This window comes from Choloepus didactylus, chromosome 3, assembly GCF_015220235.1.
Source record: "Choloepus didactylus isolate mChoDid1 chromosome 3, mChoDid1.pri, whole genome shotgun sequence".
Lineage (NCBI taxonomy): Eukaryota > Metazoa > Chordata > Mammalia > Pilosa > Megalonychidae > Choloepus > Choloepus didactylus.
The window spans coordinates 57,219,513-57,234,632 of record NC_051309.1 but is presented as its reverse complement, the minus strand read 5'-3'; the positions used below and the strand labels follow the sequence as shown (position 1 = coordinate 57,234,632).

General features: G+C 37.1%; 1 protein-coding gene across 8 annotated transcripts in view; it reads left to right on the top strand.

Annotated features, from left to right (window-relative positions):
• CLOCK (clock circadian regulator) overlaps window positions 1-15,120 on the top strand; it is a 147,804-nt gene that overhangs the window by 64,807 nt on the left and 67,877 nt on the right. For 6 of the 8 annotated variants that reach the window (XM_037829844.1, XM_037829843.1, XM_037829842.1 and 3 more), the window contains exon 3: window positions 12,121-12,212. The gene's annotated coding sequence lies outside the window, so the exon portion shown is untranslated. Of the gene's footprint in view, window positions 1-8,453; window positions 8,494-12,120; window positions 12,213-15,120 lie in introns of those variants that run through there. The other 2 variants (XM_037829841.1, XM_037829845.1) reach the window with 2 other exon arrangements.

Sequence of the window (15,120 nt, the reverse complement as noted above, 5' to 3'; positions counted from 1 at the left end):
TCACTCAAATCCATAAAACACACTGCTCAATTTTTTCTATTCTTTTATCTATCTGTTCCTCTGACTGTACGATTCCTATTGTTCTGTCTTCTAGTTTGCTAATTCTTTCTTCCTGTTCAAATCTGCTGTTATATGCCTCTAGTGTATTTTTAATTTCTCCTATTGTGCTTTTCCTCTCCATAATTTCTGTTATATTTCTCTTTATACTTACAAATTCTTCTTTATGCTGACACATTGTCCTTTATTTCTTTATGCATATTTTCCTTCATCTCCTTGAATTGATTTAAAAAATTTGTTTGAACATCTTTGATTAATTCCAACTTCTGAGTCTCCTCTGAAGTTTTAATTTCTTCATTTAATGAGCCATATCTTCCTGTTAGTATGGCTTGTGATTTTTTGCTGATGTTTAGGCATCTGAACCTATTGATGGGTTAACACTGAAGGTCCGTTTCTCTCTTGTCTAGGGTTTTATTGTTGATTGGCTTTGTGTTAAAACTCTTCCTTGGTGCTTGGTCTAACTTATTTTAGACCTTTAGAATAGTCTGTGTTTGTTCAGATTTTCTCAGCTCTTCATCTGATTCTGGCCCTGGATATGTGGTGCAATTTTTAAGATTGCAGTTTTCTTCAATTTTTCACTCCAGGAGAGAGCTTCCTTTTATTTGTTCCTTCTCCATGAATCTTGGTATGTTCTGCTTGTGTTTGTGTATGCTTTTCTACCCCACTCCTGTGATTTGTTTAAATTCTCTCCCTCACTCAGTGCCCTGTTTTCCTTATACTTTAAAAGTTCTGAGACCTATCCTGTCTTACACAGTGCAGTTTAAACCACCACCACCACCCTTTTTTTTCCTCTCTGTGAGGCTTTCCTGCCTCTAGTTTCTTCCCCATTTGTGTATCCTGCCTTGGGGAGTGAGATAGGGTTAATCCAAAGGTGGGTAACTTCAAAAAATCCGTTTTAACTTCAGGTGTCCAGCCAGCTGAAACTGGACTGGTCACAATAGTTCCTACGCACCTTTTTATGGTGGTCTCTCCACCCACCCCACCCCCTGAGGTCCCTTTTATATCTGGCACTTCTCAGTGGCTAGTATTCCTCCCTGGGTCTCTGCCGATTTATGTCCCTGCACTGGATATATGCGGAGTTCTAGCTCACTGCTGTGATTCAGCCTGCAGTCTCTGTCCATGGTGCAAGGCCGAGACCATGGTGCCTCTGTGTGGCTCCCAAGCTTTGTGATGAGTAAGGGAGAGGGGAAACAGAAACTGACCAGGTGGTCTGGGATGGACATTTCCTACCAGAGATTTTTCTGTTCAGTTCAGCATTTTTTGAGTTGTTCTCCAATCTCTACTATTCTCTAGAGTTCAAAACAAATGGAATTTGTCCTTTTATTTACTAAATCTCTGGGAGGCTTTTTCAAACGGTTGTTTACATCACTATGTTGATGATGTCACCTCTTCATTACTTTATGTTGCTGAAGAATATTCCACTGTATGAATACATCACATTTTGTTTATCCATTCATTTCATATACAAGTCTTTCTGTGAACATATGTTCATTTCTTTTGGGTATGTAATTGTTCTAGTTTGCTAATGCTGCCGGAATGCAAAACACCAGAAATGGATTGGCTTTTATGAAAGGAGTTTATTTGGTTACACAGTTACAGTCTTAAGACCATAAAGTGTCCAAGGTAACACATCAGCAATTGGGTACCTTCACTGGAGGATGGCCAGTGGTGTCCGGAAAACCTCTGTTAGCTGGGAAGGCACATGGCTGGTGTCTGCTCCAAAGTTCTGGTTTCAAAATGGCTTTCTCCCAGGACATTCCTCTCTAGGCTGCAGCTCCTCTTCAAAATGTCACTCTTAGTTGCACTTGGGGTATTTGTCCTTGTGCCGTTTTGAATGTACTGTGTCCCCCAGAAAGAGCCATGTTCTTTGATGCAATCTTATGGGGCAGATGTGGTAGTGGGGATTAGGTTGGAACGTTTGGATTAGGTTGTTTGCATGGAGATGCGCCCCACCCAACTGTAGATGATAACTGATGGGATATCTCCATGGAGGCGTGGCCCCACCCATTCAGGGTGGGCCTTGATCAGTGGAGCCATATAAATGAGCTGACTCAAAGAGAAGGAACTCAGTGCAGCTGTGAGTGATGTTTTGAAAAGGAGCAAGCTTGCTAGATAGGAATGTCCTTGGAGAAAGCCGTTTTGAAACCAGAACTTTGGAGCAGACACCAGCCACGTGCCTTCCCAGCTAACAGAGGTTTTCCGGATGCCATCGGCCATCCTCCAGTGAAGCATTAGCAAACTAGAACAGTCTCCTCTCTTAGCTTCTCTGAAGCAAGAGTCTGCTTTCAATGGCTGTCTTCAAAATGTCTCTCATCTGCAGCTCCTGTGCTTTCTTCAAAGTGTCCCTCTTGGCTATAGCTCCTCTTCAAAATGTCACTCACAGCTGCACTGGGTTCCTTCTGTTGGTCAGCTCATTTATATGGCTCCACTGATCAAGGCCCACCCTGAATGGATGGGGCCATGCCTCCATGGGAATATCTCATCAGAGTTATCAGCTTCAGTTGGGTGGGGCGCATTTCCATGCAAACAACCTAATCCAAACGTTCCAATTTAATCCCAACTAATACGTCTGCCCCACAAGATTGCATCAAAGAATATGGCTTTTTCTGGGGGACATAATACATTCAAACCAGCACATTCCACCCCCTGGACCCCATAAAAACATATTCTTTCCAAATACAAAATACATTCATCCCATCACAATATCACAAAAACTTAAATCATTTCAGTAACAATAGTTAAATACAAGATCCCATCAAAATCAATTATAGGTGTGGTCAGTCCTAAGGCATAATTTTCCTTTAGCTGTGGATCTGTGAACTTAGAACAAATTACGTGCTTCCAATATACAAAGGAGGGACATTCATGGGATAAACATTCCCATTGCCATAAGGAGAAAGAGTAAGGAGAACAGGGTTCACAGGTCCAAAACAGTTCCTAAAACCAGCAGGACAAAACTCCGTTAGATTTCAAAGTCTGAGAGTCATTAACAGAACAAGGTTGCATCCTTGGGGCTTGAGAGAGCGGGAATCTAATCCTTCCTAAGGGCCTTTTCGGCATCCCTTTCCTCTCCACAAACGCTGGGGTGAGTTCTCCAACACATCCACATGTGGGGGAGACCACCTTCTCGGCCCCACCCTCTTCAAACATCAGGGCAGCACCCGGATTCCCTTCCATCTCCGGGGCACATGCTCAACCCCTTCAGAACAGTGGGGAGCCAGGCTCTCCCCAGTTTCCTGGGAGTGTTCTCCACCCTCTTTGGGGCCGGGAGTGGCAAAACTCTTCTGGAGCATCAAGGTGGAAGGCCCACCCTCAACCTCCGGGGCAAATTCACCCTTTCCCATGCGTGTGGGCCACTCTACTCTCCGAGCCCAAGGCCTCTTGACTCCAGACCTCAAGCTCCATGGCTCTCTTTGAAGAAATTTTTCCTTCAGTTTGTTCCTTGTCTTTCTCCTCCAGTCCGGACCAGCAGCGGCTCCATCTATAAAGGTCTTGCAGAAATTCTGTTGGCTTCGCATGAAGCACACAGGGGTCAAAGCTGTCAGACAATAGGACTTTCCACAAATCCTTTCTGCTTAACTCCTTTTCCAGTCTTGGCTTGTACTGAAATGGTGGCTGGGTTCCATGTTTTAACCTCTGGCTTTCCTTTTAGTGACATATATGACTCCAGACTTCCCCTTTCAAACACAATCACACACATAATTCAGTGCTATCAATTTCACTCACCATAATGTGCTACTACCACTTCTATCCCTTTCCAAACATTTAAAGTCAACCTAATTAAAAATTTTGTACACTTTAAATGTCAGTCCCCATCCTCTAGCCTCATTCTATCTTTTAGTAACTGTGTTCGTTAGGGTTCTCTAGGGAGACAGAATCAATGAGAGGTATCTATGGCTATAAAATTTATAAAAGTGACTCACGCAACTGTGGGTATGCACGAGTCCAAATTCTGTAGGGCAGTCAGCAAACTGTCAACTCTAAGGAAGATGTCCAATGAACTCCTCAGGAAATGAACTGGCAACTTCGACGAACTCCTCAGGAAATGAACTGACATCTTCAACGAACTTGTTCAGTGAACTCCTCAGGAAACAAACCGGCAACTTAGACAAACTCCTCAGGAAATGCTTCACTGGGCAGCCGAAGAAGTGAAGGTCCTCTATCTGTCTCGCTTATAAGTCTTCAACTGATTAATTGGATTAAATCCAGCCAATTGCATTCTCTCATTGCAGAAGACATGCCCTTCAGTGAGTCATCAGTCACAGCTGCAGCCAATTGACTGATGATTTAATAAACCAGCCTGTTGGTTTATTAACCAGCCACAAACCTCCTTGCAGCAATTGTTAGGACAGTGCTTGCTTGACCAGACAGCTGGGTACCATCACCTGGTCAAGATGACACATGAACCTAACCATCACAGTAATATAGCTAGGAGTGGGATTGCTGGGTCATATGGTAACAAACACTGTTGTTAAGTGGTTATGGTTTTTTTTGCTGTTGTTTGTTTTAACTTTTTATGTTTAAATACTTTCAAACCTGCAAAACATTTACAAAAATAATATGCACCCAGAACAGAGAATTCCAACACACCCCTAACTCTACCCTCCACCCCCTCCAGATACCGAGATTCACCAGTTTTAACTTTTTGTCACATTTGTTGTTTGCTTCTTTTTGTCTGCCTGTCTACCCATTTATCCGTTTTCTTACCACCTGAGTATAGGTTGCATACCTCATATTCCCTAAACACCCAGTACTGCCATGTATATTTCCCAAAAACAAGAATACTCACTTATGTAACCACTTTAAGTGTAGTTATCCAGCTCAGGAAATTTAACATTGTTATAAAGCTTACAGGCTATATTCCAGTTTTTTCATATGTCCCAATTTGTCCCTTTGAGCCTTTTTTTCTCCCTTGCTACATCCCATCCAGGATTATGTGTTGCATTTAATTTTCATTTTCTCTTTAGTTGCTCTATAAAAAAAAAACATGGGGGGACTATATATACAACATAAATTTCCCACCTCAGCCACTCCTAAGCATGCCCTTCAATGGAGATTGATCACATTCACGTAATTGTGGTATCCTCACCACCTTCCATTACTAAAAATGTCCCATCTCCCCAAAAAGAAACTGTACACCCAGTATGCATTAAGTCCCCATTCCCCCTGCTCTGTGCACGATGAATTTCTGTCTCTGTGAGCTTGCATGTTATCTGATATTTTCTTTGTAGTTACCATTGGGCTTATATTTAACGTCCTAAATCTGTAACAATTTCATTTGTTTTGATGCCAACTTAAATTTAATGGTATACTCATAAACTATGTTCCTATGTCTTTTCCATTTCCCCAACTTTGTGTAGTTCTTGTCATGTTATGGGTCCAAACCACTGATTTATCATTACATTTTATGTGTTTGCCTTCTAGATACTGTAGGAAGTAAAAAGTGAAGTTACACATCAAAAATACAATAATAATGGCATTTGTATTTACCCATGTCATTATCTTTACTGAAGTAGTTTATTTCTTCACGTGGCTTCAATCTATTATCTTGTCCTTTGAATCTACAGAATTCTGTCTTGTGTCTCTTGGTTTAGTGGTGACATACTCCCTTAGCTTTTGTTTTTATCTTGGAATGTCTTAATCTCTCCCTCAGTTTTTAAAGACAGTTTTGCCAGAAATAAAATTCGTGGTTGTCAGTGTTTTGCTTTGAACACTTTATGTCATCCACTTCCTACTTGCCTCCATGGTTTCCATTGAGAAATTGGCACTTAATCTTGAGGCTCCCTTGTATGTGACATGTTGCTTCTCTCTCGCAGTTTTCAGAATTCCTTGTTTATTTTTGGCTGAATAATATTCCACTGTATTTACCACATTTTGCTTATCTGTTCTTGTGTTGATGGTTACTTTTGTTGCTTCCACTATTTGGCTTTCAGGATAATGCTGCTATGAACATTGGCATATGCTAAGTCTCTTTTTGCCATGTAAGGTAACATATTCACAGGTTTTGGGGATTAGGGCATCATATCTTTGGGGGAGCCATTATTCTGCCTACCACAGAGTCATTGCCCTGCTCCCACCCCCCACCCCCCTTCTTCCTGCTGACATTAATGTAGAAGCCAGGTGCAGGGTGGTCTAGGTTCACAGTTATGGTTTACCTAATTCAGTGTGTGGTTCAGTAATGTTCAGGCTTGAGCTCTCCCTAAGTTTCAGGTCTTGTTTTTGTGGGGCTCATTTGAGGTTGGGGAGAGACTCAGGCCTCAGTCTCCTCATCACTTGTAAGGGGATAAGGTGCTCAGGTACCCGGTAGGCCAGACCAGTCCATTACTTGAATAAGGAGCTCAGACATAATATTCCCGCTAAGAGAGGGAAATCATGTTTCAGCTTTTATTTAAGGAGGTTTGAGAAATACCTCATGTCTTGACATTTGACATACTAGAGGTTTATTATCATTTGGCTCTGAGTATTGTATGATTAGTTTGTTGTGAGCCAGAATCCTCTCTAAGAGATCTAGTTCATAAGATGTTGGCTTGGGACACCCTTGTTCTTAGAGTGTCAAGTTTTAAGTTAAGCTTTTGTAACTACAATTGAATAAACAATGTTTTTCATCTTGCTAATATTTTATATCAATTGTAGAGTTAATCTAATGTTCCCATTCAATATTGAATAAATTGAAAACTATTGTTTAATTTCACCTTTCCTTATAGTAAAAAAATTAATTTTAAAAATATTTGGGTCTTTTCAGCTTATAGTACAAAAACCCAGTAATCTGTAGAAGCAAGTGGCAATTTTTCATAAGGTAATAAGATGTAGTTAAAGATTGTTGCTTGGGTTTTATGTTATACTAGTCAATTAAATGTCAGTTTTGTTTTTAATTAATTTCAATAGATCCAGCAGTCCCAGAAATATCTGTGATATCAGATTTAAGTAACCTAAATTCCAAAGTAGGTCAGTGGGTCAGTAGGTTATTAGGTAAGAAAAAAAATTATTGTAGTTTTCCGTTTTTAACCCAGACTCCTGAGTTGAAAATTTTTATTTCCTTTAAATTATTTGAACAGTACATAAGAAAATAGTCTCTGGTACTCATGTTTTTTGTTCTTTGGAATGCATAACATATTGTAATTTATCTTTTTAGGTATAACCTACTTATGTGTAGCCAGGGCTTTAGTTTTGCGCAGTTAATAGAAAAGAGAAAAAATGCAACACTTAACTTTTTCTGATTATGAAAGTAATGCACATCCATGGGAGACAATCTAGAAGATAATAAAAAAAAAAGTAAAAGATATCCATAAACTTGCTCAGGAATAATCACAGTTGATCCTTTTGGTATTTTAGGTTTTTGTTTGCTATATTTTGATGGCCACTGTTACTGCTATTGGACATTTAATGTCTTTCTAGATTTACTATTTTAAATAATATTGCAATGAGTATAAAACTTTGGGTACTTCATTAATTCTTTATTTCTCTGAATGAAATTACTGGCTCAAAGGGAATAGATAGTTTCAAGCTGTTGATACATTTTACCAAATTTTCTTTGTGAGAAAAAATAGGCATAGTTTACTCTTTTTTTAATTCAATTTTATTGAGATATTTTCACATACCATATGTCTTAGTTTACTCTTAATCAGTGATCAGTATCTATTTCATCTCTCACCAAAGTTATCAGACTCCTTGTTGTTAAATAGAATGGCACTTTAGAGCCATTATCTTGTCCACACTGAAGTATTGACACTGTTGACTTCTTGAACTTTTTTTCTTTAATTTGAGTTATAACTGACTCTTCTAGGCTTCCTTCTCCCTCTCTGATTGGTCCTTTTCTTTTTGTCTACTTGGTGATACTAAACACTAACAATGCCTACAATTTATTGGTCATTTTCTGTTTTCCAGATACTCTCTTAAATGTTTAATATATATTATTGAATTTAATCCTTGAAACAACTGTATGAGGTAGGAGCTATTATTATCTCCAATTTAGAAGAGAAAAAAACTAAGACTTATAGAGAAGTGATTGCTCTGCTAGAGACCCACTGCTAGTAAAGTGGCTGATCATGCCCAGGAAATCTGTTTCCAGAACCTGTTCCTTTAAATTCTTTGTCCCGCCTCTTCCCCATTTAACTTGCTACTCTTCTGCTTGTCTCTAAAATAGTAATTTTTCACCAGTTTTCATTCTTAGTGTTCTTTATATGTTCATTTTATATGGTCTTCCTTGGGAAGCCCATCTAATCTTTGACCCTAATTTACATGTAGCTAATATATATTGATGTCTCACAATCTCCGTCTTCACTCAGTTCATTCCTGAATGCCAGCTCTCACTTCCAGCTACTTACTGGACATTTTCCTCCTGTTTTCCACAGATATTAGAAACACACGTCCAAAACTGAATCCATTATCTTCATTCCTGAGGCATATGTAACTTTGTGATTAAGAGCATAGTTCAAGGTAGGCTATCAGGGTTTTATTTCACCTTCACCGCTGACCTTGGCTAACTCACTTATTTTCTTTGTGTGACAGTTTCCTCATATGTAAAGTAGAGATAATAATAGAAGACTACCACATATAATTGTTGAGAGGCTTAAATGAGAGAAAACTTTGAACGATGCCTTACACATAGTAAATGTTCAGTAAATGTTAGCCACAGTTTTCATTATCATTCCTTCTCACTCCCCTCAAACCATTCCTCCTGTGTTCTTTATCCAACCCACAGATGTGTTTAAGCCAAAATTTGGGTTATACTCTTCATTGCTCCCTGCTCTCTCTTCTGATTGTTAATCACCATGTTCTGTTTAGTCATATGCTTAGTATTTCTTAAATTCATGTTTCTTTTTATAACCTCTGTCTCTATATTATTTTGCCTGAATTATTTTAGTAGCCTATTTCTATTAGTCTTCCTGACTAACGTTGCCCCCTTCCAATACATTCTCCATGTTGTAGCCCAAGTGCTCTTTACATAGAAAAAGATCTGTCACTTTCCCTCCTTAAAACCTTTCATCTTCATATTGCCATTAGGAAAAAAAAATCTTAACTTCAAGTGGCATTTCATGATCTACTTACCTAACCATTCTCATCTCTTAGCACCACCTGTATTACCTCACCCCATCCCTAGATTTTTATTCTAGTAATGCTGAACTTTTTGTAGTAATTTAAAATCACAGTTCTTTGCATATACTACATAGATCAAATTTCTCCATCTCTTTTTCTGGTGAACTTCTGTTCATTCTTCAATTCTCAGCTTAGGTATTGCTTCTTCAGGAGGGTTTCTTAACTTCCTGATGACATGCCTATATATTCACATAGCCCTTGCACATATCTACATAAGTGATTCTGTTTCACCATTTTAAAACTAGCAGTAGAGTAATGTTGGACACTTGTATTTTCTGCTTAGAAAGTATTTGCTGCTTAATAAGTTTATGAAGTAGTATTTTCAAAAATAATTAATGGTTAACTGTGTCATATTTTTACTTATGTTGCTTCTTTTTTCTACCAGGAATAATTTTTATTTTTATTAGCCATTTGTTTTCTTCATGGTTCACTTAGTACTACTTTTTGCTCTTTTTTTTAATTTTAACCTTTTTCTGAGTAACTTTTGCAAACCCTTATTAAATATATAGTAAACATAGTAACCCTTTGTTATGCTGCATGCAAATGTTTAACCAAGCCTTCTATTTTGTTTTTTAAAGACGGAGCTACCATTTGTGTTCATTTTGTTAATAAATATTATGTATTACCTCAGTGTGTAAGATAATGGATATAAGATAATGCATATCTCCTTTATTCTTCACCACATCCTCCTTAGGTGAGAATTCTGAGGCTTAGGAAGATTGGGTTACGTGCCCCAAAATTTCCACCCAGTGCCTTTCTGACCCATATTTTAATCTCTATACTTACCCCTTCTCCAGCATGCTGGTTTTAATAGCTTTAGTTCTGACTGGGTAACTCACCCCCAAAGTACTTAAAACCAAGTAGGGCATTGGATTTGTCTTTTGAATTTTGCCTCATTTACATTTTAGCAAGTTAGTCCCATTGCTCCTGGTGTTTTTTTTTTTCCCCCAGACCTCTTATTTTTATTTGATTCCCTCTGTCTCCATTGCTCCCTCTTTTTATTATTGTATGGCATATTTGGTATATGCTTGATTTAAAAAAATTAGAATGGATCAGGAACACATTGGATGATCAGAAGCATACTGAGTGTAAAAGCTTGCTTTAACTTTGTGGTAGTGTTGGGTTGCTCTCAGTTGAATTATTTACTAACAAGTATTGAGTATCTAACGTATCAAGGATTCTGACAGGTCCTAGTAATAAATGAATAAAATATCATCCTTGCTTTGAAGGAGCTCATGACCTAAAAGAGCATTAACAATGAGAATGTTATAGTGATATCCTACTTCTACAATGGCAGCAACATTTTTAGTTGCTCCTGAAAAATAGTAAGAACATAATAATACCTTCTATTCCTTGTTAATGAGTGAAAGATCATTGCTAATTGAAATTGACAGGCACCTGAAGTACTTTCCACATCAAAATTTTAATTGAGTGAAATTGACCCTAATTTTTCTCCTTAAAGGTGAAAGCAAGAACTAAAGTAGGCAATTTTTTTTTTTTTTGATAAAAAAAAGTGAGGGAGTCAGGAGAAGAAACAGAATGCAAATCACTCATAATCTGAGCAGTCAGCTCCTTAATGGGTAATAAATAATATGTAAAGCGTCATCAGTCAGTATTGGGTCATGACTTCCCCCACATTAGCTGATACAGAAACTTCAGTGAAAGTAATTCGTATACTTTAATTAGAATTCTTAAAGCAACCATTTGATTAAAGTTTTGTTTCTATCAATGAAACTTTCTAAATGTTTACTTCATCATAAGTAATGTGTGTTTGTAACTACTAGAGACTAATTCATAGGAAACCTATTAAATACTAAATATTCTGGCAGCCCTGTGCAGTTACTCTTGATTTATTTTGCTAAGGATCATGCCTTTAATTTTAAATGGGTAGCTCTATTCCAAAGTACTTAAAACCAAGTAGGAGACAGCCAAAAGGTGGAAGCACCCCAAATGTCCATTGACAGATATATGGTTAAACAAAATGTGTTGTGTGTAGATAGATAGATAGATACATACATACATACGTACATACATACACACACACACATGTATATACATATATATACAAATGGAATATTGATCAGCCATGAAAAGGAGTGAAGTTCTGATACTTGCTACAACATGAATGAACTTTGAAAACTGTTTGGTAAGCAAAGTAATCAAGACACAAAAGGATAAATATGGTATGATTCCACTAATATGCAATACCTTGAATAAACAAATTCATAGATACAGAAAGTATGTTAGAGGTTACCAGGAGCTGGGTGAAGGGGCAATGGGGAGTATTGTTTAATGGGTACAGGGTTTCTATTTTGGGTGATGAAGTGTTGGTAATAGATGGTGGTGTGATGGTAGCACAACATTGTGAATGTAATTAATAGCACTGAATTATATACTTGAATGTGTTAAAAAGAGAAATTTTAGGTTGTATGTATGTTACGAGAATAAAAATTAAAATACTGCCGGACTGTAATATGAACTGTGAACCCTAATGTAAACCATGGACTATGGTTAATTGTACAGTTATAATAATATTTGTTCATCAATTGTAAAAAATTTACCACACTTATACAAAGTGTTAATAATAAGGGGAGTGTATGGGAACTCAGTATTTTCTGCATGATTTCTCTGTAGACCTGTATCTTCTCTAATAAAAAAAAAAAAAAAGAAAAAGAAATCAAATCTACCCTAAATTTGTGTTTATTTTTAACTATTCTAGATAAAAACACATTTCATGATTTAAACATTAAAATCCATTTTTAAGATGAATTCTAAATGGCACTAACTTTTAGTTTTACTCTTGATTTTTGTTATTTTATTTTAGAAGTAGCTTATAGAATTTAAAATTTGTTACACATTTTTATGACAGTTCTAAATTTTATGTTTAAAAGTTATTTTTAAAACTTTTTCACGTTAAACATCTATATAGGTTGAATAAACATTAAATTTTTTTCTTGTTTTAAACAGAATTCTGAGACTAATGGTTGGCTATAGAGAAGATTACGTTGAACTCACAATTTTCTGAAGAATCAGTTCAAAAGATCCAAAAAGTACAAACGGTAATGAAAGGGTTGTATCATAAGATGTACCACGGAATGACATTTTTCTAGAACAATTTATGAAAGAATTCGTGATCTATTATTCACCAGTATTTGAACAAAGTTTTATTTTTAAAATTTTCCTGTTGTATTAATTTATCCCAAAACATTTAGTCTATACCATCTGTGTTTCAGATACTATTTTAGATTCTGGGGATACAGTGATGAACAAGACAGAAGCTGTCCCTGCTCTCATGAGGATTGCATTCTAGAGGGAGGGAAAACAAATAAAAAATGAGAAATTTGTGGTTACCACTTTGCAGAGAATTAAAATGGATAAAATAATAGAGACTGGTGACTGCTTTTGTTACATAGTCAGAGAAGGCTTCATTGAAGAAGAGGCATTTCAGTTGAAACATGAATAACAAGAAGGTCCCATCCATGTAAAGATCTGAGAGAAGAGCTTTACATGCAGTGAGAAAAAGTATGTAGAATGCTTGAGGAACAGAAAGGGCAAATGAGACTGGAACATAATAAGTGTTGGGAAATAAGTGATGGGGAACAGTATATGGATATCAGATTGAGAAGGAAAACCAGGAGGGAAGCATATTTACAGAAGAAAATAGAGTTCTCTTTTGGTTATATGATATTTTAGACAATTAACAGATACCTGTAGAAATGTCAACAAGGCAGTTTGAACATGTTTTTGGAGTTGAGTATCTGGTCTAGGGGTATGGATTTGGGAGTTATTGCCATGTAGAGGGACTTAAAGTCATATGTCTGGATGAAATTACCTAGGAAATGTACATAGATTGAGAAGAGAAAGAGACAGGATTCAGCCTTGGGACACATCAATATTAATCAGAGGAGAAGGAGCAGCCAATGAGATGTGTGGAGAAACAGGGAAGTAGTCTATCACAGAAGCCAAGAAAAAACATTATTTAAAGCTAGAAGTGATAAGCTTTGTCACTTGCTGTCAAGAGGTCAAATAGAGTAAAGCAGTCATTAGATTTGGCTACTTGAATGTCACTTATAACTTTAGAAGAGTGAGCTATCTCAGTGGAGTGGTTGGGATGAAAGCCTAATTAAGAGTGATGAAGAGAACAGAGGACTTCTAGTTAAAGGTGGCAAACAGGACAAATTCCGTTTTCTCTTGAAACCCTAATAAAGCTAAAGTAAAAGGATTTGTAAAAAAAAAAGACAACTCCATAAGGGCAGAGAGAATGGGAGAGGAAACAGTAGGAACAAAATTTTGGAACCCATAAAACAGAAGGAACTGTAGTAATTGACTTGCAGATCCTAGAATCCTAAGTCAACTGTGGGAAAGCTGAGAAACAAAGTTATATGTACTATAGAACCTCTAAAATATTCAGCAAATGAAAGCACTCTTTACTTCTAGAAATAGGAGAGTGGGACTGAAAACAAATAGGAGTGAGGGTGGAACTAAAAACAGGACAATTTATTGCAAATCCATTTAAGAGGCGACTATACTCCATAGATCCTTTTCTTAACTTTGGAAACCAAGGCAACTGCCCCTTCCCAAATCTGGCAGAAGACTGGAGTTTTTATATCAAGAGAGGGTAAAATAGAGGGGCAATAAGCATAGTTGAAAATGAGAGTGCCATACTGAATTCAGGGAGATTAAGAACTCAGTCTACCAAATATTTATACTCTTTAGGCAAAAGTTTAGAATCTTAGAAGAATCTTTTCTTCTTTGGGAACTATAACTGGCCTAAGAAAAAAGGTCTGAAGATACTGACCTTAGGATTTCCCCAAAGAAATATTCCAACCTGATATCTCTGCAGTAAAGTTCATGGTCAGTAACCATCCCGTAGAGCTTCCAGTGATCTTTTTAGTGCCACACCCTTAAATATGAGTATGTGGCTAGAGATCACTAGACTTCTGAGAAAGCCTCTGATGTGAGAAGCAAAGACCAAATAAGAAGAGAAAATGCCAAGTTAGGGGAAATGGAGACTATATAGGTAGATAAAAATTTAACCCAAAACTAACATAATCTAATAGTTTTTAGAGAGGCAAGAGAAGATGCTACATTTGTGAAACATGCAGGAGAAACAATAAGAAGTAAAATAAGTGAAAAACTCAATAAAAGGGTTAAAAAATAAAATTGGTATGTTGAAAGTAAAACAGAGACAGAGATAGAAAACAGGAGAGAAAAAATAAGAACATAGAGCAACTGTCCAGGATCTCCAATGCTCAGATAATAGGAGTTCCAAAAAGAGAAAAGAGAGGAGAGAGAATCACCAAAGAAATAGTTCAAGAAAATTCTCCACAATTAAAAGATTCACATATCCAGGTAGAAAGAGCCCATTGAGTGAATGAAAATAAATCCACAACAGGGCATAACATTGTTAAATTTTAAACATAGAGCTTCCAGAATGAAAGAAATAATAGGTCACCATAAAGAATGAAGGATCAGAATGGCTTTACACTTCTTGACACCACACTGAAACTAGAAGACAATAGGCAATGCCTGTAAAGTTCTGAGGGAAACATGATTTCCAGCCTAGTATTCAGTATGCAGCTAAACCGTTGTTTAAGGATAGAGAATGGCAGTTTCAGACTTGTGAAATCTCAGAAAATTTACCTACTGTTTCCACTTTCTTGGGAAAAAGAAAAAAAGATAACTAAAAAAATGAAGCCTTATGATCAAGAAACGGACTCCAGCCCAGCTAGAGACTCAGGAAATCATCAGGGTTAGGATTAATAGTGATTCCAAAATGGCAGCTCTGTGTACCAGGTATGGAGATCTTTCACTTTCAGTAGGAGTAGGTCAGAAGAAATAGCTGTGAGATGAAACTGGTAAAATGTATCAAGTCTTTGAGGATATTGAGAATAGATTTAGATAGGGAAGAATTTGGGGCCGAATTGGTGATAAGTATATAGAAAACTAGGTAAATAATAAAGCAAT